This window comes from Rhipicephalus sanguineus, chromosome 1 (genome assembly GCF_013339695.2).
Source record: "Rhipicephalus sanguineus isolate Rsan-2018 chromosome 1, BIME_Rsan_1.4, whole genome shotgun sequence".
In the NCBI taxonomy this organism is placed as follows: domain Eukaryota; kingdom Metazoa; phylum Arthropoda; class Arachnida; order Ixodida; family Ixodidae; genus Rhipicephalus; species Rhipicephalus sanguineus.
In genome coordinates this window covers 205,816,470-205,838,682 of record NC_051176.1, presented here as the reverse complement: position 1 = coordinate 205,838,682, position 22,213 = coordinate 205,816,470, and the positions used below count along the sequence as shown (strand labels likewise).

At 45.4% G+C, this 22,213-nt stretch overlaps 1 protein-coding gene across 1 annotated transcript in view; it reads left to right on the top strand.

The window, feature by feature from the left end:
* The window catches only part of LOC119406149 (synaptotagmin-15), a 323,761-nt gene that overhangs the window by 256,232 nt on the left and 45,316 nt on the right, over positions 1 to 22,213 (top strand). The window lies entirely within an intron of this gene.

Below are 22,213 nucleotides of genomic sequence, written 5' to 3'. Positions count from 1 at the left end.
AAGGCCATACGGTAAATGTCGATTCTAAATGTAGGCTATAACATGTTTGAAATCAATCTCAAAGTGTATGCCGTGAGACTGAATGCAAAACGGAGCACCGCACGACATCTACAACTACTTAGTTTTAACGAAGACTACCAACAGGCATGCATAACACGAGTTCACGTTGGCTGCCATGCTCCTTGCGTGTGCTCTCTGCCGCAGTTATCGTGGCGCTCACAGACACGCGTTGCCGCGTGCCGCGTGCGCCACTGTTCTGTGTGGTCACGTGGACAGCTGTGTATAGAAACAAATAAAAACGATTGCCGCGCCTTTCCAGACGCTCCCAGACGCCTCTCCAGACGCCGTTACTGGGCGCTATAAAAACGTCTTCAAATAATTAACCGTTGCGCGCCCGTGCAAGCGAGGTCCCCAGCCGTGACAAGTAGGTCACTAGCTACTTATTGCAAAAAAAAAAAAACGCGATTCAATGTTTTTGTGTCAGTACTCCTTCAGTGTGAGTCCAATGCAACCAAGAAACATGTAAGCGCCCATGTTCGCGAAAACTGCCGTGTTCCGATAGCGGAAAGGATGGCCGACTTGTCCAACGGGCTGGTAGCGCCGTTGTTTGCGCGCCAAAGCGAAGACAGTTTTTAAAATGTCACACAGTCGTCCCGCCGAGGCGGAGCACAAAATAGATGAGGTGTGCTTTGAATCGCCACACTTATTTCGTGTTTGCAACCGGTCCTCTTCGCTACTCAAACGATGTTCCTTTACTTCTTATCGCGCGAAGGCGGCCGAGCTCAACTCTGGCCGTTCATGGCATCGCCAACCAACAATAATAAAGGCGTCGACGAAGAGCGAGCAGGCTAGAGGAGGAAGCCAGGTAGAAAGGGAAACAGTGGCAGTAGCTTAGAATACAGCGGTTTTTCTGTACGGCGTACAAAAACACTAGCATATACAAGACAGTTTCGCACGTGCGTTTGAGCCGAGTGTGTGGCCTGAATAAACAATGCGCATACCGGACTGCGAACAAAAGACGCTCGTGCGCAGGCGATTTGCGAAACGGGAGCTCCTTTCTGCACACCCTGAGTGCCCACGTGCAACTGCGTACTTGTTTCTTTTCGCGTAAGACTTCTTTTTTTCTCATTTTCTTTCTTTCGCACTCTTTCTAACACCATTCCCAAGCGCTCCAGTGTAGAAGCACGATAGACAACTATAAGAAAACGATTAGCGTCCTTCCTGCTTAGAGTAGGAAATTCCGCCTATTTGGCGCATTAGTCTTCGCGTGCATTTTACGCTCAAAGAATTCTCGAGGAATACCCAACGGTGCAATCGTTCTGAGGAAATGTTTTCAGCACGCACAACTTATTCAAAGCTTGTAGTGTATTCCCCGTTGCAACTACACGCATCAACGTGGAGCAACAAAGATAAAAGTTGGATGTTTTCGAAATTATAATATTGTAACGCTGGACGTAAGGAAACAAGTCAGATGTTCTAGACTTCGCAAAATAAATAATTTCAGTCTGTGGCGACGAGTCAGCAGTATGATGGCTACCTTAAGATATACGCGAAAGCACCTCGTAGTGCAGTCAGCTCCGTAGCATCGCTACATATACGAATCACGTGACTTAGATACGCGAGAATACGACGCTTGAAGACGAGAATAGTGACGCGCACGCAGTTGTAGCATGTGAATTAGTTGCTATATGGGGCCTTCGGCGCAGATATGACAACATTGTTCGTAGCAGTGTAAGATGTGTATAGCGCAAAATTCTTTAATGCTGGCAATGGTCCTGTTATTGTTTTATTTCATGGAACGGTCGCTGTTAAAAGTCCAGGCAGAGACATTTCAAGGAGTAAGTAAAGGCTCACACGGTATCCTACAGCGAGATGGGGGAAATGTGATTGTTAAGTCCTATAAACGCCAGCATTGGGATATTCGGATACTCTGACCATTTATCACCAACGAGCACGGACCAACTCATGCGTCTGTAAAAGTTATTGTGAGAGAGACCTTTTTTCTGTTAGGGCGCCCACAGTTATCGTGTCACAGCAGGTTATCGCGAAAGCAACAAAAACTAAATTGATCAGAATGAAAACCGTTCTTGTCAGGCCGCCTTTAAAGCCTACTTTTTTGCAGTACGAGTGGATGTGCAAAGAAGCCTGCTGTGGGGATGCTGAGTATGAAAAAGATTAATGATTGACTGATAGATGCAATAATAATAATAATAATAATAATAATAATAATAATAATAATAATAATAATAATAATAATAATAATAATAATAATAATAATAATAATAATAATAATAATAATAATAATAATAATAATAATAATAATAATAATAATAATAATAAATGAGTAGTGGCGCAAAATATTAGTGGCACCGCAGTGAAGGCCGTCGTAACAGAAAGAGAAAAAAAATTGTATTTGAAAAAAGGTTGAAAATGGACACGCTGCAGTGAGACCGGTTGTGGCGGAGTTCTGGCTCAGTTGACACGATCGCTTTTGAAGGCGCTTTGAAGCGAAATCAGTTACGGCGATACAGGAACAGCGAAAAATACAAAGCAAAGGAAAAGCAGGTTCCTGTACTTCTTCCATGCATTTGTTGTTGTTCAAGAGCCTTGTAACCTGTTAAGGCTGTGTTTGAGAACCATAGTTTGCCCTGATCCCTTTATTTCGGAAATTAACACGTAGAAATGTGTAGGGTACGAATTTTTGAGGTTCTTGTAATGAGAGTGAAAAGGCAAGGTCATTGTTAAGTAAATTATGTGACTGAAGAACCAGCCGTAGGATCTTCAAGTTATGCATGTTTCGTATGACCAATTTGTTCCAGTGTTCTGTGCTGTTCTGATATTTAATATTGCTAATGTATATATTTTTTTTAATGCGAACCTTTGGCACTTTGGGCGTTTCTATCTATCTATCTATCTATCTATCTATCTATCTATCTATCTATCTATCTATCTATCTATCTATCTATCTATCTATCTATCTATCTATCTATCTATCTATCTATCTATCTATCTATCTATCTATCTATCTATCTATCTATCTATCTATCTATCTATCTATCTATCTATCTATCTATCTATCTATCTATCTATCTATCTATCTATCTATCTATCTATCTATCTATCTATCTATCTATCTATCTATCTATCTATCTATCTATCTATCTATCTATCTATCTATCTATCTATCTATCTATCTATCTATCTATCTATCTATCTATCTATCTATCTATCTATCTATCTATCTATCTATCTATCTATCTATCTAAAATAAGGCGTTTAGGAGTAGCACTGGTTTATAAAACAGAGGAACAGTAACGACAAGTTACGTGCTAATGGCGGAACCAGCCTAAGCGCCGAGATGACCAAACGTCTTCTTCTTTTCCACCTGATTGGTACCCTCTGCCTTTCCGAGTAGCACTCATCTTCTTCACTACATTTTCTTCCCCTCCGGAAAAGAGCCATCCTGGCGGCTTAGGGGCAGGAGACGACAGAGGGGTCATAATACGGTTTCAGGCGGTCTATGTGAACAGTCTCACGTCCACGGCGTCGTTGATCAGAGGACTGCGCAAGCGGCTCCACTACGTAATTCACAGGTGATGTTTGTTTGACCACACGGTAAGGGCCGTGATACTTTGAGAGAAGTTTCGTTGACAGACCAGGGCTGGTTGATGGGATCCAAAGCCATACAAGTTGATCAGGGGCATAAGAGGCCGGAGGCGTCGAGCTATCGCGATGGTGTTTCTGGCGTTGCTGGTCAGCAGTAGTGAGGGAGCGGGCAAGCTGGCGACACTCTTCCGCGTATTTAGCAGCTTGTGACACCGTCGTCGACTCAGCCACATCAGGGCGGTAAGGGAGGATGGTGTCTAGCGTGCAGGAGGGCTCGCGTCCGTAAAGGAGAAAGTATGGAGAGAATCCAGTGGTTGTCTGTACTGCAGTATTATGCGCGTACGTCACAAAAGTGAGAACACGGTCCCAGTTGGAGTGGTCGGAAGCGACGTACATTGACAGCATATCCCCTAATGTTCGGTTGAATCGTTCTGTCATGCCGTTTGTTTGAGGGTGGTACGCGGTGGTGGTCCGATGAACGACATGGCATTCCTTAAGAAGTGATTCGACTGCGTCCGACAAAAACACGCGTCCTCGGTCGCTGAGCAGCTCACGCGGTGCACCATGCCGTAGAATGATGCGATGCAATAGGAAAGAACCGACGTCACTTGCCGATGCAGATGGCAACGGTGAAGTTTCTGCATACCGCGTAAGGTGATCAATGGCGACGATTATCCAGCGATTTCCAGCAGGTGTGATTGGAAGAGGTCCGTAGAGATCTATACCAACACGGTCGAATGGTCTGGCAGGACAAGGCAAGGGCTGTAGTGGAGCTGGAGAACGGGAAGCTGGATTCTTCCGGCGCTGGCAAGCAATACAGGAACGGACGTAGCGGCGAACGAAGCGATACATTCCGCGCCAGTAGAAACGTTGGGATAGGCGGGTGTAAGTTTTTAACACTCCCGCATGCGCGCAATGTGGGTCGGCGTGAAAGGAGGCGCATATGTCCGAGCGGAGATGTGTGGGAATAACCAGGAGCCATCGGCGTCCTTCAGGGAGATAATTTCGTCGGTATAGCAAACCATCCCGGATAACGAAGTGCTGTATTTGACGGCGCATACCTCTAGGGATGGGTTGCGAGGGAGGCCGACGCAACAAGTTAAGAATTGAAGCAACCCAGGGATCCTTCCTTTGCTCCAGAAACATGTCGTTGACACCAAGTGCGGATACGTCGTGTGTAGGCGGAGGCGGCGACTCGTCACTAGATGGTAGGGGTGATCGGGACAGAGCATCTGCGTCGGAATGTCTTCGGCCAGATCGGTAAATGACGTGAATGTCGTACTCCTGGAGCCGGAGTGCCCAACGGGCGAGCCGGCCGGAAGGATCTTTTAAAGAGGAAAGCCAACATAATGCATGGTGGTCTGTAACCACGCTAAATGGGCGCCCGTACAGATAGGGTCGGAATTTGCCTATTGCCCATATAATGGCCAGACACTCTTTTTCTGTAACGGAATAGTTGGCTTCCGCTTTTGTGAGCGCACGGCTGGCGTAGGAGACGACGTACTCATCAAATCCAGGCTTACGCTGGGCGAGCACAGCACCGAGACCGATACCGCTAGCGTCCGTGTGGATTTCTGTCGGAGCAAGTGGATCAAAATGTCGCAATATTGGAGGTGATGTAAGAAGGCGACGGAGTGTGGCAAATGCATCATCACACGCCGATGACCATCCCGAAAGATCGCGGTTGCAGCGAAGAAGTTCAGTCAAGGGCGATATGATGGAGGCAAAGTTGCGGATAAAACGACGAAAATAGGAACATAGGCCGAGGAAGCTGCGAAGTTCTTTCATCGTCTTTGGCTTAGGGAACTCGGCAACGGCACGAAGTTTCGTCGGATCCGGACGAACACCATCTCTAGAGACGACATGGCCCAAAATTAGGAGTTGTCGGGCGCCAAAGCAGCACTTCTTTAAATTGAGCTGTAGACCGGCGGAACTGAGGCAAGTGAGCACTGTTTCGAGGCGCTGAAGATGTGTTGAAAAGTCACGGGAAAATATGACAATGTCGTCTAAATAGCACAGGCAGGTTTGCCATTTCAGGCCACGGAGGATGTTGTCGATCATGCGCTCGAAGGTGGCAGGCGCATTGCATAGCCCGAATGGCATGACGTTAAATTCGTATAAACCATCGGGGGTAACGAAAGCCGTTTTTGGGCGATCAGCCGCGGCCATCGGAACCTGCCAATAACCGGAGCGCAGGTCTAGGGACGAGAAGAACTCGGCGCCTTGTAAGCAGTCGAGCGCATCGTCTATGCGAGGTAACGGGTAAACATCTTTGCGTGTGATCTTGTTCAACCGGCGGTAGTCGACGCAAAATCTTATGGAGCCATCTTTTTTCTTTACTAGAACAACCGGCGAGGCCCATGGGCTGTTAGAGGGCTCAATAACGCCGCGCTTCAGCATGTCGTCAACTTGTTCTGCGATGACACGGCGTTCAGATGCCGACACACGATACGGACGCTGACGTAAAGGTGCGTGAATGCCAGTGTCGATTTGATGACATACAGTGGAAGCACGGCCCAAAGTTGGTTGCTGGTGGTCGAAGCTTGTGCGGAAGCGCTCGAGGAGGGCGATGATGTCGGCGCGCTGCTGGGCCGTAAGGTTGCTGTCGATGCATCGAGAAAGTGCTTCGGTGAACGATGGCTGAGAGGGTAACGTGGAGCAATCAACGGCGTCGATATGAAGCGGATTCGAGTGATCAGGAACGACATGTGCACACAAGGGATCAATGTCATCTGCAAGGCCTAGCCACTCTCCGCGCAGTAATTTGGAAGGCGAGGGAAACGGATTAGAGACATAAATTGCACTTGATCCATCGTGAATAGTGAGAACGGCGAAAGGAATCAGGAAGCACTTGCGCCGGACAGCGGTTTCAGAAGGCGTAAAAAGAACAGGTGAGCCAGTAGAGATGTCGCAGGAAAGCGGTACTAGCGCGGATGAGAAAGGGGGTATCGGTGTGTCGGCAGCCACAAAAACTTTTGCAGGTGAAGGTGGCGAGTCGACCGCAGCAGATGCACACAACGGCGAGAACTCGACTTCGGCACGGGCGCAGTCGATGACAGCACGATGAGTGCAGAGAAAGTCCCAGCCCAGTATAATGTCGTGGGAACACGTCGGCAACACAACAAACTCGACGGCATAAATAACGTCTGCAATCGCAATGCGTGCCGTGCACGCAGCGAGAGGGCGAATTTGTTGCTCACTTGCAGTGCTCAAAACGAAGTCGTGAAGAGGAGTCGTTACTTTCTTGAGTCTGCAGCAAAGTTTCTCATTCATTACAGACACTGCGGCGCCAGTGTCAACCAGTGCTAAAACAGGGACACCTTCAACGGAGACAGCAACGACATTAGACGGCGAAAAACAAGGTCTTGTAGAGTTCGAAAGCTGCGCAGTTCTTGCCTCCGGAACTGCGGCTTCTAGTTTTCCTCAGGGACAGAAGGAGGGCGTCGTAGCATAGGGGAAAGGGAGCGGCGCCGAGGTGAAGGCGACCGGCGTCTGTTGAAGTTCTGGCGAGTCGAAAATGTGTCCATGGCGGCAGGCGGGCCAGATGGAGCAGTCTGAGGTCTCGGCGGGAAATCGTAACTGTTTGGCCGCACGTCGTCACGTAGGAGAAACTCACGCCGTCGGCAAAACCGTGCTACGTGACCCGCAAAACCACAGGCGTAGCATATGGGGCGGTTGTCTGGAGTGCGCCATGGGTTTTGAAGGCGTGGTGGTGTTGGTCGGGAGAACGGACGGGCAGCGTGATGCACAGGTTCAGGCGGTGCGGCAAAGGTGCGCGCGGGAACGTAGGAGTTGGCGGCAGGCAAACGTCGGGGTGCGGTCAGTGCTTCAGCATAGGTCAGCGGAGCAGCCACTGGTGGTACATGGGCTGCGGGCAGCACCTCGGATACTTGCTCCTGAACGACACGCTGTATCGATGGCGGCAAAGTAGATGGGGCAGCTTCAAAGGTGTAGGGTACAAGAGACAGCTGGCGCGCGACCTCCTCGCGTACAAACTGCTTGATCTCAAGGAGCAAGGCAGAATGGTCTTCCGCAATGCCAGCCGACGTTAAAGCTGAGATCGTTGCACATGACGCACTGGCGCGACGAGTGGATTCACGCTGTTTCCAGAGCTCGTCATAGCTCTGACATAGTTGGATTACGTCAGAGACCGTTTGCGGGTTCTTGGCGACAAGCATCTGAAATGCGTCGTCACTCACACCTTTCAAAATGTGTTTGACCTTCTCGGCTTCCGTCATGGCCGAGTTGACACGCCGGCAAAGGTCGACCACATCTTCGATGTAGCTGGTGTAATTCTCACCATTTTGCTGAGCACGAGCGCGCAAGCGCTGTTCGGCACGTAGCTTGCGAAGCGCTGGACGGCCGAACAGATCCGCGAACGCCGTTCTGAAGGCCGACCAGGTGGGAAGGTCCCGCTCGTGATTACGGTACCACAGACTGGCGACGTCCGTTAAATAAAACTGGACGACGGTGAGCTTATGCGCATCGTCCCATTTGTTGTGCTTGCTCACCCGGTCGTACTCGTCAAGCCAATCTTCCACGTCCTTGTCATCGGTACCGCTGAAGGAAGGTGGGTCGCGTTGCCGAATGGGGCCGGAACAGACAACAGGCAGAGTAGTTGAAGCCGAGGCGGCTACCTGCTGATCTTCGTCCGTGGACATGGTAGAAACCGGAGGCAACGTACGGTTTCGAAGTTCCAGGATTATGGAGTACCCAGCACTTCCACCAGTTAAAATAAGGCGTTTAGGAGTAGCACTGGTTTATAAAACAGAGGAACAGTAACGACAAGTTACGTGCTAATGGCGGAACCAGCCTAAGCGCCGAGATGACCAAACGTCTTCTTCTTTTCCACCTGATTGGTACCCTCTGCCTTTCCGAGTAGCACTCATCTTCTTCACTACAATCTATCTATCTATCTATCTATCTATCTATCTATCTATCTATCTATCTATCTATCTATCTATCTATCTATCTATCTATCTATCTATCTATCTATCTATCTATCTATCTATCTATCTATCTATCTATCTATCTATCTATCTATCTATCTATCTATCTATCTATCTATCTATCTAGCCGCCTACGTCTGGGGGCTAAATAACTTGGCTCCACTCTGGAGTACGTGACTCAGAAGTTGTCCCTAATACATACAGATTGTTCCGTAGGGACAGAGAGTCAAGAGGCGGCGGTGTAGCGATAGCAATTAAAAAGAATATCAGATCCTTAGAACTCGATGGCATTCCTGACCATGAAAGCATTTGGTGCAAGTTAACATATTGCAATAAAAGTATAACCATAGGAGGGATATATAGGCCTCCAAACGCGGCACCTGACTACATCGAAGTGATTCACGATCATCTTTCAAAGCATACAAACTCCAAGTCAAAAATAATTCTTGCCGGGGACTTTAACCTTCCCGGAATAAACTGGAGCAATAATTCACATGATGGTCGTGACGTCACGAGTTCAGAATTGCTTCTTGACGTGGCTTTCGCGTTTTCACTGAATCAACTAGTGACTGATAACACTAGGATCACTTCAACGTCGTCGTCTTTGCTTGACCTAGCGTTTGTAAGTAGCACATTAGAAGGTTCTTCTGTGTCCATCGAGAATGGCATTTCAGACCACAAAGTGATTTCTTTAACTTGTCCCATTACTTACACGCGGAAATACAAAAAGCCACTACCTACTTACTTTAAAGATTACACCCGTGCAAATGATCGTGCTGTACTGCGTTTCCTAAAAACACAGTTCTGTGAATTCACCGAGCTAACAGATGTGGAAGAACTCTGGACACGTTTTAAAAACATTGTCAACTATTGCGAACATACCTTCATTCCGAATAAAAAGAAACGCATCAACCGAGAATACCCTTGGATAACTCGTGAAATAATTCAACTGAAAAGGAAAATAAAACGACGGCGGAAAAAGGGAAACAAGAGCAACGCATCCGATCTTATCGGAGCCTTGAAACACAAAATGTTTGAAGCAAAAGCTCATTTCTTTAACACTACGTTACCATCATTTATGACCCACAGTCCCCACAAATTCTGGCGATATTTGTCAGATGAACGAGATTCAATCTCGCAAATTAAGTATACAGAACAAGTTATTAGGAAACCAGAACAAATCGCTAATGAAATGAATAAGTTCTTCCAATCAGTTTTTACGAAACATGCCACTAACGCTGTACTACACCCCTATGTTGTGAAAGTACCCATGGAAGAATTAATTGTATCTGAAGAAGGCATACTTGCTCTGCTACTCAAGCTTAATCTGAAAAAATCCACTGGTCCCGATAAAATTACTAACTCATTTTTATGCCGGTATGCGCAATGGACATCTAAATATCTTTTTAAAATATACACGTTATCTCTACACACTTCGGAATTACCAGACGACTGGCGCAACGCTACAGTAGTCCCTATACACAAATCAGGCTCAAAGCTAGAAATAAGTAACTACCGCCCAGTGTCGCTTACGAGCTCGTGCTGTAAAATATTAGAGCATATAATTTTCAAGTCCATAATAACTCATATAGAAACAAATGAGCTCCTTTACAAACATCAACATGGTTTCAGATCAGGTCTCTCAACTACAACCCAATTAGCTGAATTAACTCACGACATAGCCAATGCAATTAACGAGAACAGTCAGTTAGATGCCGTTTCCTTAGACTTTTCTAAAGCGTTTGACGTTGTTCCACACAAGGATTTAATAACAAAGCTATCGGCCTTTGGTATTGATGATAAAATAGTAGCCTGGATTAACAGTTTTTTAACTAAACGGAAACAGAGGGTAACAATCGACAACCATCTATTGCAACCACTTGATGTTTACTCTGGAGTACCTCAGGGATCGGTTCTTGCTCCACTTTTGTTTTTAATGTTTATTAACGACATTCAATTTTCTGTTAATAACCCTGTTCAAATGCGACTATTCGCCGACGACTGTGTCGTGTACACAGTCGTACACAATTCAGACTATCAAGTTAATCTGAACAATTCATTGCAAATGATTTATTCCTGGTGCAATACTTGGGGCATGAAATTAAACACAACCAAAACTCATTTCATTTCATTCACAAATAAGACCAACCCCCTTAACTTTACATATACTATAGGAAACACAACTATCCACAAAAGTGACCAAGTAAAATACTTAGGCGTTACTCTCTCATCGAACCTCAACTGGGAACCACATGTTTTAGCCATATGTAGTAAAGCCGAGAGGAAGCTATCCTTCCTGAGGAGAAAATTGCGCACTGCACCACCACACCTTAAACTTAATGCATACAAAACACTAATTATACCATGTTTAGAGTACGCCGATCTCATCTGGAGTCCACATCAAAAGCATCTCATTAATAAAATAGAAAGAATACAAAAATTGGCAGTTAGATTTGTATATTCTGACTTCTCGAGGCAATCCAGTTCTGCTGGCTTGCTCGCAAGGGCAAATTTAAAACCTCTTTGGCATCGCAGAATTATCTCGCGACTAAAATTTCTTTACCAACTATATCATGGTCAATTCCGCATATCACGATCTCATTACCTGCTAGACCCGCCTAAACACTCATTGCGACTGAACCATTCCAAGTCAATCCACCAACCTTTCAGTCGTGTTAACGCTCACAAACATTCCCTTTTTCCGTCAGCTATCCATCATTGGAATCAATTAGATAACAATATTGTGTGCTGTAACACCATTCAATCTTTTATGAACATAATACAGTGTGTCGAGTTTGAATTGTGATCTGTTGGCATTGCACTTTCTTGTTATTTCGTTATGTATTTTCTTTCGATGTGTAGTTTGTATTCTTGTATCCACTCTGTATTCTTGTATCCACTCCTGCATGGGCCGTGAAAAGCCTGCAGTATGTTCAAATAAAAAAAAAACTTGGTGTACACCAAAATTGGCATGGGAGGGTAAGAGGATTTGACGAATATCACTGTCGGGTCATGACATGAATAATGTGAAAATCCTTTCGCGTACGTCGTCAAACCCTTTCCTCCAGACACGTGTGGCACATACCCGTTTACCATGGGCCGCGGTGCACGGGTATGCGCCACAGGTAATTGACTGTTTATATCTGCCCAGGAACGGCGAGAACAGACATTAAATGCGAGAGCGTTAAGAAAAACCGACATCGGCAGCGTTGACGTGACAAATGGAAAGAATGAAAATTAGGATCCCAGCAGGAATCGAACCCAAGCATTCTGCATGGCAATCAGGTATTCTACAACAGAGCCACATCAGGTCTATAAACTGGTTTGGAAAAACAGCCTATGCAGGCGTAATGTCGGTGCAACGTCAATTGTGGTTGTGGTGCTTGCTATCTAATTTTACAAGAAAGCAATAAACACTACATGATACTCCTACGATGTGTATGCTCTTACGATACAGGCGTCATATCAGATTAACGGCTGTGGTTCCAGTGTTGGCTCCGCCTTTATAGCAGTCTAATGAACATTACATTTCTATTCCTATGATTCAACAAGCAATATTGAAGCATTGCTCGACCCCGGACGAATACATTAACGAAAGTTACGTATCATATTCACATCATCGCACCGTAAAGTGCTCGTAGTCCGCCAGAACGACGCAGTGTCCTCTTCATTTCTTACGAGGCCGTACGATGGCCTCATGCTGACCGAGGATGATGCCAGATTGATTGACAGCCGCTTTGTAGACTATTGGCTACTTGGCCACATACGCCCAGGTAGTCTACGAATACAAGCGCCATCCACTGATGTTGGTCTACGTAGCACTATCCAGGCCTACCAGCCTCGCTGGCCTATACACATCACCAACGGGAAGAGTGACTTCAGGTTCCGACATGTCGCCGACTCTATCGACAGACAATTTGTCGACGGAATGACCGAGGCATCCGCGATTTACAACAGCTGTACTATACCTCATACTTTACTACACATGGACCCCTCGTCACCGCGATCACGACCTGATCCGATAACACAGTCATGACCAGCTGCTGGTGCTCCCTGTTCACGGGGGATGATGACCTTGTTCAAGAATTTAACTGTCAAGAACCCCTCCCCACACATGCGCACGGGTTCGTGAAACGCGCGTGCGTTCTCCATTATAAGCAACAAGTATAAGCACAACATATCAGCTTACCGCTTCTGGTATTGGTATAATACCCACGTTGCTGTTGGCAGCGTTGCGCAACTGTAAACAACTGGTTATGTATCACATATGCGGCTCTTCAAGATATATGTGTGCGTATAAAATTTATACAAATCTTTAGCATCACTTTGTACCGTTTCGCTCAGCGAAAAAGATTACGCCACAGTCACCTTCGCGCCGAATGCTTTGCATAACTTCGACTCCCATGGTACGTGGGATCTGCCGAATTTTTTTTTTCAGTAAAACAATAGTGATTGCAAGTTAGCATGCGTTATGCTTCCGCAGTAGTGATGTAGAACTAGAGGTAAATTGACTATCGATAGCATCGATAGTGTTTTTTAAGCTATTGATAGTGTAGACAAATTATTGATAGTATCACTATCCACAAACTATCGATAGTGCAATCGGTAATACCATGGTTAATATTACTAGCGATATTGCTGCCACGCATTTTTATTGCGTTGTTTTGATGTATTCGGATTTCACCCACAAAGACTGTTAGCAACGTTTCACGCAAACCGCGCCGTAATGTTTGAAAAGCTTCTCGGTTGTTTGAGATCATTGTTAAGATTACGTGCCGGACGCGAATAGTCAAGTTTATTCGAGAGCTTACGCGAGCACCAGCGATAACGCTGGAAGGTTCGATGACTGATGTATAAAAGACGACGCGTTCTACCGCTGATCAGATTACTCGACGGCCGACGACTGTTCTCGCTGCTATCAGTGCGCAGCGTGTATCGCTTGTAATTTTGAGTTTTGATTTTCGGGGCACAAGTTCGCCCAAATAAAGAGCTCCGTATTTCCCACTCTTGCTGAAGAGTTCTTCACCGTCATGACCACGTGACAATACTATCGATAGTGGTGTGAATCAGGCACGTAGGCAAGGGGGAGGCCAGCGCCCCCCCCCCCCACCCCGAAGTTCGTCCAGCCTTGTATATTCCCGGACAACTCCTTTTTTTCTTTTTGCCATGGAAAGACTTTCTTTCGAACAATCAGGCCTTGGGACATCCCCCCCCCTTCCCGAAAAAAATCCTGGCTACGTGCCTGGTGTGAATAATGATGCCGTTGCTAGCTGGCCGGCCATATTGCCAAAATAATTGAGATAGCCTACTATCAGCTTCGCTTAATTTATGAGCAAAAATTCTTGGCCTAAAATAGCAAAAATTCTTGACCTAAAAATAAGGTCATCCTCTTTTTTTTTTTTTTGCTCAACTCTTGGCGAAAGAAATAAATTATTTCTGCAGGAAAAATGGCGGAATTTGTCCATCAATAAATTCACATCCAAAAGCAACCATTGCAATTAACAAACTTAGTTCGTGATATTTGTTTTTTTTTTATTTTGAAATCATAAAATGCAATATAAATTTGAAGCCGTGCAGTTCTACTACATGTAACGCTTTCCTTTCCGCTACAACTGAAGTTTGACTTTATGATCATGTGTCAGCAAAGCACTCAGGTGAATAACACAAACATGGCAACTTTCTCGCCCTTCAGCCTGCTCCTCCGGCTGCACTGTACCACGCGCGCTGGGAACCAAGTTTATTCTGCCGTGAGTTCGTGCTGTTGATTTTGTACTATCGATAGTGCCGTCGAATTTTTTACTATGGATAGCTCTATCGATAGTATGTTTTACCATCGATAGTTCGATAGGGACTCAGCTATCGATAGTATCGATAGTACCATCGATAGTTCTGCATCACTACTTATAGGTCCAATCACACGGCGTCGGCTCAAACGCCAGGATCCTATTTTCCCCGGACACGGCTAAGCCACGCACGGCGAAGGGTGGGGTCTATCTATCTATTACTGCGGCAGTCTCCCGCGGCTGCCGCAGTAACTATGCAGCCCACGGTGCTCAAATCAGGCAACGGCCGTGAATTTGGGTATATGGCGTCATTTGTAGAAAGAATAGGGAAGGGGAAATCGCGGAGGCGTTCGAAATGATAAATAAGAAAGGCACGTGCGTGAGCTGCCCGTCTATTGCTCTGATTGATGAGGAAGTGGCTTTCCTGGAACGTGCGATATTTGCGATGTTTGTGGTTAATCTTTCTTACCCATATATCTCTTTGGTGTTTTTTACAGTAAACATTCAGCTGTTAGACAGCGCCTGTGTCGTCGTTTCTTTCTCTCGTCCGTGTTCCGTTTGCGCTGGCCGTCAAGAGGGAACGATTTCTAGCTGACTTTCAGAATTGATTGTAAGTTCCAGGTCGTATGCTGCGCTATAATGTTCGCTCGCGTGTTCTCAGGAGCCTCGACAACCGATCGGCAGCGTTTTCTGACCATGCTGAAAAAGTGTTGCAGGGCCCCTTTAAAGCATAATGGCAACAAATTTCTCATTTTGTCAATTATACCAACTGAACTAGAGTCTTTAGAATATGCATACATTTCTGCCATGCTTCCCGACGAATATGTTAACCTGAAGGCGTCAAGAACACTTAGTACTAATTCGTAAGTGAACGGGCCTGAAAAATTTTTCGTATTCATTACAGATGCCAAGTTGAGATTTATTATAAATGACCACATAGAACTGGGAATAAAATTTATATGGCGCCTTTAATTAATGTTACAAAAAATTGGTATCCCCTTTTATCTTACGTCCACCGGTATTGGAAATCTGACGGCAAATTCACTAAGCTTGTAATTCGTCACTGTAAAGTTTGATTATCTGGGCTGCATTCACTAATTACAGGTCTAGCTTCAAGGTTTGTAAGGATGGACACGTTCATTTTCAGAAACAATTGTAACGTCAGAGGCTTTTACGTCGACAGGACTGAAGCCCGTGTCCACGATAAATTTAGGATTTTCTTTCGTAGGTATGTGTGGCCATCCAGTCATGATGCTGGATACATTAGTGAAGGCGGCTGATCCGTAGAAAGGAGCTCTTACGAAGAGATCTCCTTTTTTAGTTCCAATTCATGGCGCTAGGGAACTTTCGGCATAGAGTCGCGAAACCATTCTCGACATGTTCTGTAGGCTACGTTAAAAGCTTTTTCTTTTTTGACATCATGCTGGAACAGACATAATAATTTGCCTACACAGAATTTTACATGAAGACTTGTTACGCCGCGCCTGGTAAAATCACAACCGAAGTCAGAGTTTACATCAAGCACGTCTCGTCTTTTGAGGCACCGCGCGTAGTCCTCAGAGCTAGTGTAAAGTTGCTTACGCGAAACGCCAAGACATTAAGACAATGAATAAATGAATGAATGAATTCGTTACACTAAGTGTGAATGAGGAGAGAGCAATCTTGTTCGGCGGAGGCTACAAACAAACACAAAAGGAGTTGGTTCTCGAATGAGAAAAGCAAACCACTTTCTATGCGCGCTGCGGCCTAGACCATAAAGCGTAATTTACACACTGAAAACAGCGTTCGGGCCTAATCCGTCTTTAAAAAAATAAAAAGTAAATAATAGTAAAGACATAACGCAAGCTGAGTGGAGCTGCTCGGTATATATAATGAGGGGATTGCAGAACGGACATTTTCGGTACTGTAGAGCCTGTCGTGACGGCGCTGAAAGCAGAAAGGCATAGGGTAGTTTCAGCGTTTCTAATCTGCACAAGTGTCATTAAAATTAAGAGAGTATACGACGAAATGGAAATGCGTAGACTGCTTAAGTTACCGCCTTGCTTCGAGGAGTAAAAGAACATAAACGAGGATAAGGCACATGCAGAGCGCCAGATGCAAGGCGCTAAAGACGGCTGGCCAGCAGGGCGTCCTTTTTTATTCGTAATGTAGCGCGAGAGCAAACAGCAAAATCGATGTCAGCGAATTTCAAGAGTTCATACTTCAGCTTTCTTTTTTTCTTCACGTATTATGGCCGCGCGAAAACGAAGTTCGTAGCAAGTATCCACCGTCTCTGATTAGTTTTCACGATCTGAAAAAAATTTGGCGCTTTGAAATTTATTTTTTTGCCTTTGGTGCTGCTAATAGGTCAGATTGTTTTCGATGTTCCTTCTAGGCAATAGCATGTTACACTAAGGCATGAACTTTGTTGTTGTTGTTGTTGTTGTTGTTGTTGTTGTTGTTGTTGATGATGATGATGATGATGATGATGATGATTATGATGATTTAGCCATAGCCGGCTAAATACTGTATTTTGCTTTCTAAGTGGCCTCATTTTCTCATTTTGGCGTTCGTATAAAGTGAGACATTGCATTGCGCTTCACGCGCCTTGATCAATGTACTACTATTCGACCAATGGCAAATGCAATTGCGGACAACATATGATCAAGCACTGCTATAAAACATATTATCATATGATCAAGTACTGCTACAAAAATTTACTTATCGACATTTTTTAATGTAACATAATTTCTTTCGCAGTCAAAAGACCTTGCTTTCCTAAGCGCAAAGTCCACTGAGTTTCAGTTTTTCTGAGAAGTACTTGATATGTCTCTCTAGAAAATATTTATCCGGCATTTTCCAGCCAAAAGTGGTACCAAAAAGTCACACATAGCAGAAGCGGTGCAAATGAATCACAGAAATGGCGTGCACAACTTCCCCTCTATTCTGCACTAGGCTTTCCTTTTGATACTTCTGATTTCTTTTATGCGTTCACACAAGCAAGATCTCTCGTTTATTCACATTTTTGCGTTTTCTAAACGCGCTGCGTTACAATGCGCTCACGACCCAGTCGTCGTGCTTAACACTTGACAACGATAGCGACTGGTTATGCACAACGCAACTTCTATTTAAAGGGGGCAGGTGAAACTTCTGGTGCTTTTGGGGTCAAACCCTGGATGCCTTCTAAACCAGCAAAAAAAGAAAAAGAAAAGCTCATGCGTTATCGATACTGAGGGAACACGACAATGCCAGCGGAACAGCGTAAATGCCCTTCGAGCTTCCGTGAATTGCTATCGGAACAAAAAGAGCAGTAAACAAAGGAGGCGAGCCTCGTTACGTCAACTTAACGAAGTATTTCGGGTCCGGTTTTGTGAGTGAAAATTTGTCCGTCATCCATTAACCTAATCCACCATAATGATGGAATGTCCTCTATCATAAGGGTGGACATGGTGACGCCGTGTCCCCCTCCGGGCAAGGGAGCAACAATTGCCTCTGCGTCCAGCTGACTACTCTGAACCTGGACTGAACGAGAGCAGTTAATCACGATGCACCCGGGACTGCTCTTTCAGTCCCGGTTCAGGTTAGACAACTGCGGTGGACACGGCCTAAGCCGGATTAATTGTGCATTGAGTGTGACACACAACAACACCCACCTTGTCTGCACCATCACCCCTACAATATACACCATTATGATGGAAGACATTCCATCCTTATGGTGGATTATGGTAATGTATGACCGACAGACTTTTAAGCAAGAAAAGAAAGGATGTTGCGGACGCTAGTCGAAGCGGGAGAGAGTACTGCATTGGCAATAAAGGCTCACTTCCTTGCAGCATGGAATAGCAAAATTTTCAAGCAAATTCTTCCATCTCCACTAATAATGTACCAAATTGAAATACTTGCTCTAGAACGCTCCTTCAGACAAAGCTTTCAACTGTGGTGTGCCGAAGCGATCCTTAATATATTGGCAGAGGCAGATTGATTAAGACGCAATTTCTGCCTAACGCCATGTCGCGCACGAAGATTAACACAGAGCGTGCAAGTGAAATCAGAACAAAATTTTGAGCAGACCTGAATGCGAACTTGTTATTGCGCCGCTCTTTGTTTTCGCGGCATAAATAAGGACCGGACCCTCGGGAGCTGTATACTTGTAGCAAGATTGAAAGTAAATGAAACGTTATCTAAGTCCTCGGCACTGACTGGAACATATATGGCATGTAGAGAACACTCTTATACAAGAGACGGATTGTTTTTGAACAAATTAACGACTTGGTATCGGAGCTTAGTTAACCTCGCGCAGCGTGAAAGATAGTTAGGGCCGCATGCTCATGCATGGCGTTTAATCATCTTTCTATCTGCCCCTTGTAAGGATCGTGTAGTGTAGATAGGCAAGTCATTCACTGTACTACAGTGCTCGACAATTCAAAGATCTGTCCTTATGGCGGCCGACAGTTGTGGCTCCACCGGAGAGGAGTGGGTAAATGACGGGTGATTAAATTCAGCCACAGTGCGTGAGGAAGGCGCTCACTTTCATCGCATTCAGCGGTAAATCAGTTTGCCGAGCCGAACACCGACCGTTGTCCCAAATAGTGGCAGCAGCCATGCACTCGGAGTATCGCGTTTGAATCGCCGACAACTGGGCATGCATATGTGTTGTTCCGAGATGTTCGTATGTGTTCAAATATTTAGCTATTGTGAACTGTAGCGCAAGAAAACTGAGCACCGTGTGTGTGCCCGTTCTCTTCCCAAGTGCCCCGTTTTCTCACGGAGCATGAGAGAAAAGTAGCACGAGAGAAGTTGCTATTTAGCCTAAACCACTCAGCTCACTCTTCGGTCGCACCGCACAAGAGCTTTTAAAACCGAAGGCGCGAGAACAAACTACAATATTCGTGAATTACTCCTTGTCAAACGATTAAATCTCACTGCTACCAACATAGGGAACGAATTTCGTAGAACCATTCATTTCTCTTTCTCATGAGGCCTGTTTCTGGTGTCTCTTATCAACTTGTTTTCTTGACCCTCTCTCTCTCTCTCTCTCAGAATTTTCTAGAAAACCTAGTGTCTGGCAGCAATTCTTGACCCTTTCGCTGTCAGCGAATACCAACTTGATCCACGCTTTACTTGAATCAGGCTCCATATTGTCACAATAGGGAGCGCAGTGTAGCGTTAAACACGTTCGAAGCACACCGGAAACATATGCGCCTCTTTACTGCTCTACACTCACATATTATCTCCCCTTTTTTCATCACTTATAAGGCTCGCGTGCCCCTTTTCGCAAGCTGTGCTAAAGCATGTGCTCTGATAGAGTATGGTAACATAAAAATTTCTGTGGTCATGCCGTCTCTCTCATAAAAGTGGACGCAATAAAGTTAACGACTCCTCTAAGTTTCCCTGGCTTCCTCGAGAACTTCGGCCGGAGTCTGCTAAGCTCAGACCAAGCTCTGCCGGGCCTAAATCCCCTGCTTAGAGCTGTTGAGCGCCTGGCATAAGGCAGCGAGAATATTTCTGTAATATTCCTCCCGCTGTACGAGACGCGCATATATTTTGGCCCCACTTGAGCTCTTGCTTAGCGTAGTGCGCACAGCAACAAGAAACGAACAAAAGCGGCGATATATATTGCGCACTCCAGTGGGAAAGAGCGGTACGCCGAAGGTCGTCAGGGTGCAAGCGATGACTTGCATTCACAAACTAGAAGACCCCACTGCAGAGCACTTAAGGGGTGGCTTATGAGGCGTGGGAAGAAAAAAATCGGGCATATCTGAACTTTCTTCCCCGTCTTCGCATAGACAGCTGCGTACGTGATCACGCCACAGTTATTACCCTGCCGTTACAAAGCAAGGCTCATATATCAGGGCAGACGCTTGCAACATGCACGCTTGATGGCCTCTGAGTGCGTGTACAACGACCTAACCGCGGTTATTTCTTTTTATCCGTCCTTCTTCCATACGACCTTAGCCATGAAAAATATTGCAGGGCTTTTAATATACTACTGTTCTTTCCGATATACTGCTACTCACTACTTTCCGCGACAGGTGCATTCCAGATTGTCTCTGAGCGTCTGTACGTTGTGCATAATAATTTGGGTGCTGCGAAAAAAGAAGGCGTGCACAAGAACTGGATTTCGCACATCCATAAGTAATGTAAGTGTGACTTCGCTCAGTGCAGTCTGAATGCACTGTCCCCTCATGAGGGATGGACTTCCACTTAAGGTCGAATACCTACGTGTACGAAAAAATATCTCTTTGAAAGTAATCGACGTCTCGGTGTGCGCGAAATATTAAAAAACCTTCGCACTTGCATCACACGTCGTTCCCCAAATTCCTCTGAGCTACGCGCTAAACATAATACCACTTAGTAAGTTATTATCCTCGACGTCTTTGGGCCGCGTGAGTCAGCATATGTAACAGTTGTCGAGACAAGGTGCCAGCGCCAAAAACGAGACGTACAGTTAAATTTTGTGTATATTCCGAACTTGCGCTGAAGACGATAAGATCGAATGACGCAGGAAATTTGGGTAGTTCACGTAATGCCTTAAGGAGATAACCGGTAGTCTGCTAGCGGAACAGTACAGTTGCCTAGCGATCGAGGAGAGAAGTAGAGGACACGAGAATTTCATGGCGCGACGAAATGACGAAGTTTGGAGGCATACGATAAAATCAGCTTGATAAAAACTGCGCTAAGTGGAGACCGTTGAGCCTTCATGATACAGTGCGCATAAATAGCCTGATAATGATGACAATTGTGGTGGTGGTGACGATGATGATGATAATGGTATGAAAACAGGAGAATATATCATTATAAATGCTGGAGTTTTACGTGGCAAAACCACCATATGATTACGTGGCAAAACCACCAGCATAGTCGACACTTACAGCGCACTGCTCAAACACAAGGAATTCATCATTGTGACAATTGTTAGTTCGCGCTCGTCCTGCGTATACCTGTGCGTTCTTTTCGTGCGTCATTCTTCGTGTTTGAGCAGCGCGCTGCAAGTTTCGAGCTGTGACAGTCGTTAGTTCGCGCTCGTCTTTTGTGTATTATTTTCGTGCGTCCTTGGTGCTTGAGCAGCGCGCCGCAAGTTTCGAGCTGCTTGCCATTCTCCGCGTGACATTCCGAATTGTTGCTATCGCATTCATTGCTTCGGCCTTGCGGCGAAACTGTGACTTTCTTTTTGTTTCTGAGGGCGTTGATCTTTAATGAGTTTGCAACTGAACAGTAAATGGAATGGATGATAGCCGCAGTAAGCTTCTTGCTACGCCAAAGTTTTCTCGTTTGTGTGCAGAATGTTTCCAGTTTCCACGAAGTGACCATGTGCCATTCTTTTCCTCCGTTCGTCGGACCAATGTCCGACGAACGAAGGAAAAGAATGATACATGGTCGCAATGTTACATATTTGTCGTCAGTTCACGAAGCTATTGCACATAGTATTCGTTACATTAGGAGCTTCCAAAAGAAATACCGCTGCGGCAATCAGAGTTTATTGCATTGCGGCAACGCTTATCAACTTTATGACACGCATCACAAGCAAATGTAACATCACACGCATATGTAAGGCGATCCTCTGGTCCAAGCGAGATGACTTTCCGCTTTCCGCTACAAGATACTGACGCGGTGCGCCGTCAGTCAATGCTCGCCAGTTCTTCGGCACGGAAAGTTCCAGTGTGACGTAACAAAGTGGTCACATTTCTTGCGTGCCAGGCGATTTTGGTTTCGGTATCATTTGGATTTGGGCCTTTTAATTCGATAATGGATATCTCAAACGACGTGCGATTATTTTTTTTATTTCTAAAAAATTAATAGGTCATAAATTGTGGCACCGTAAAACCTTCCCTTATAAACAAATAAGTTGACAAAAGTTCATTTTCAGCATGCTGGTAATTATTGTTTTCAAAATCT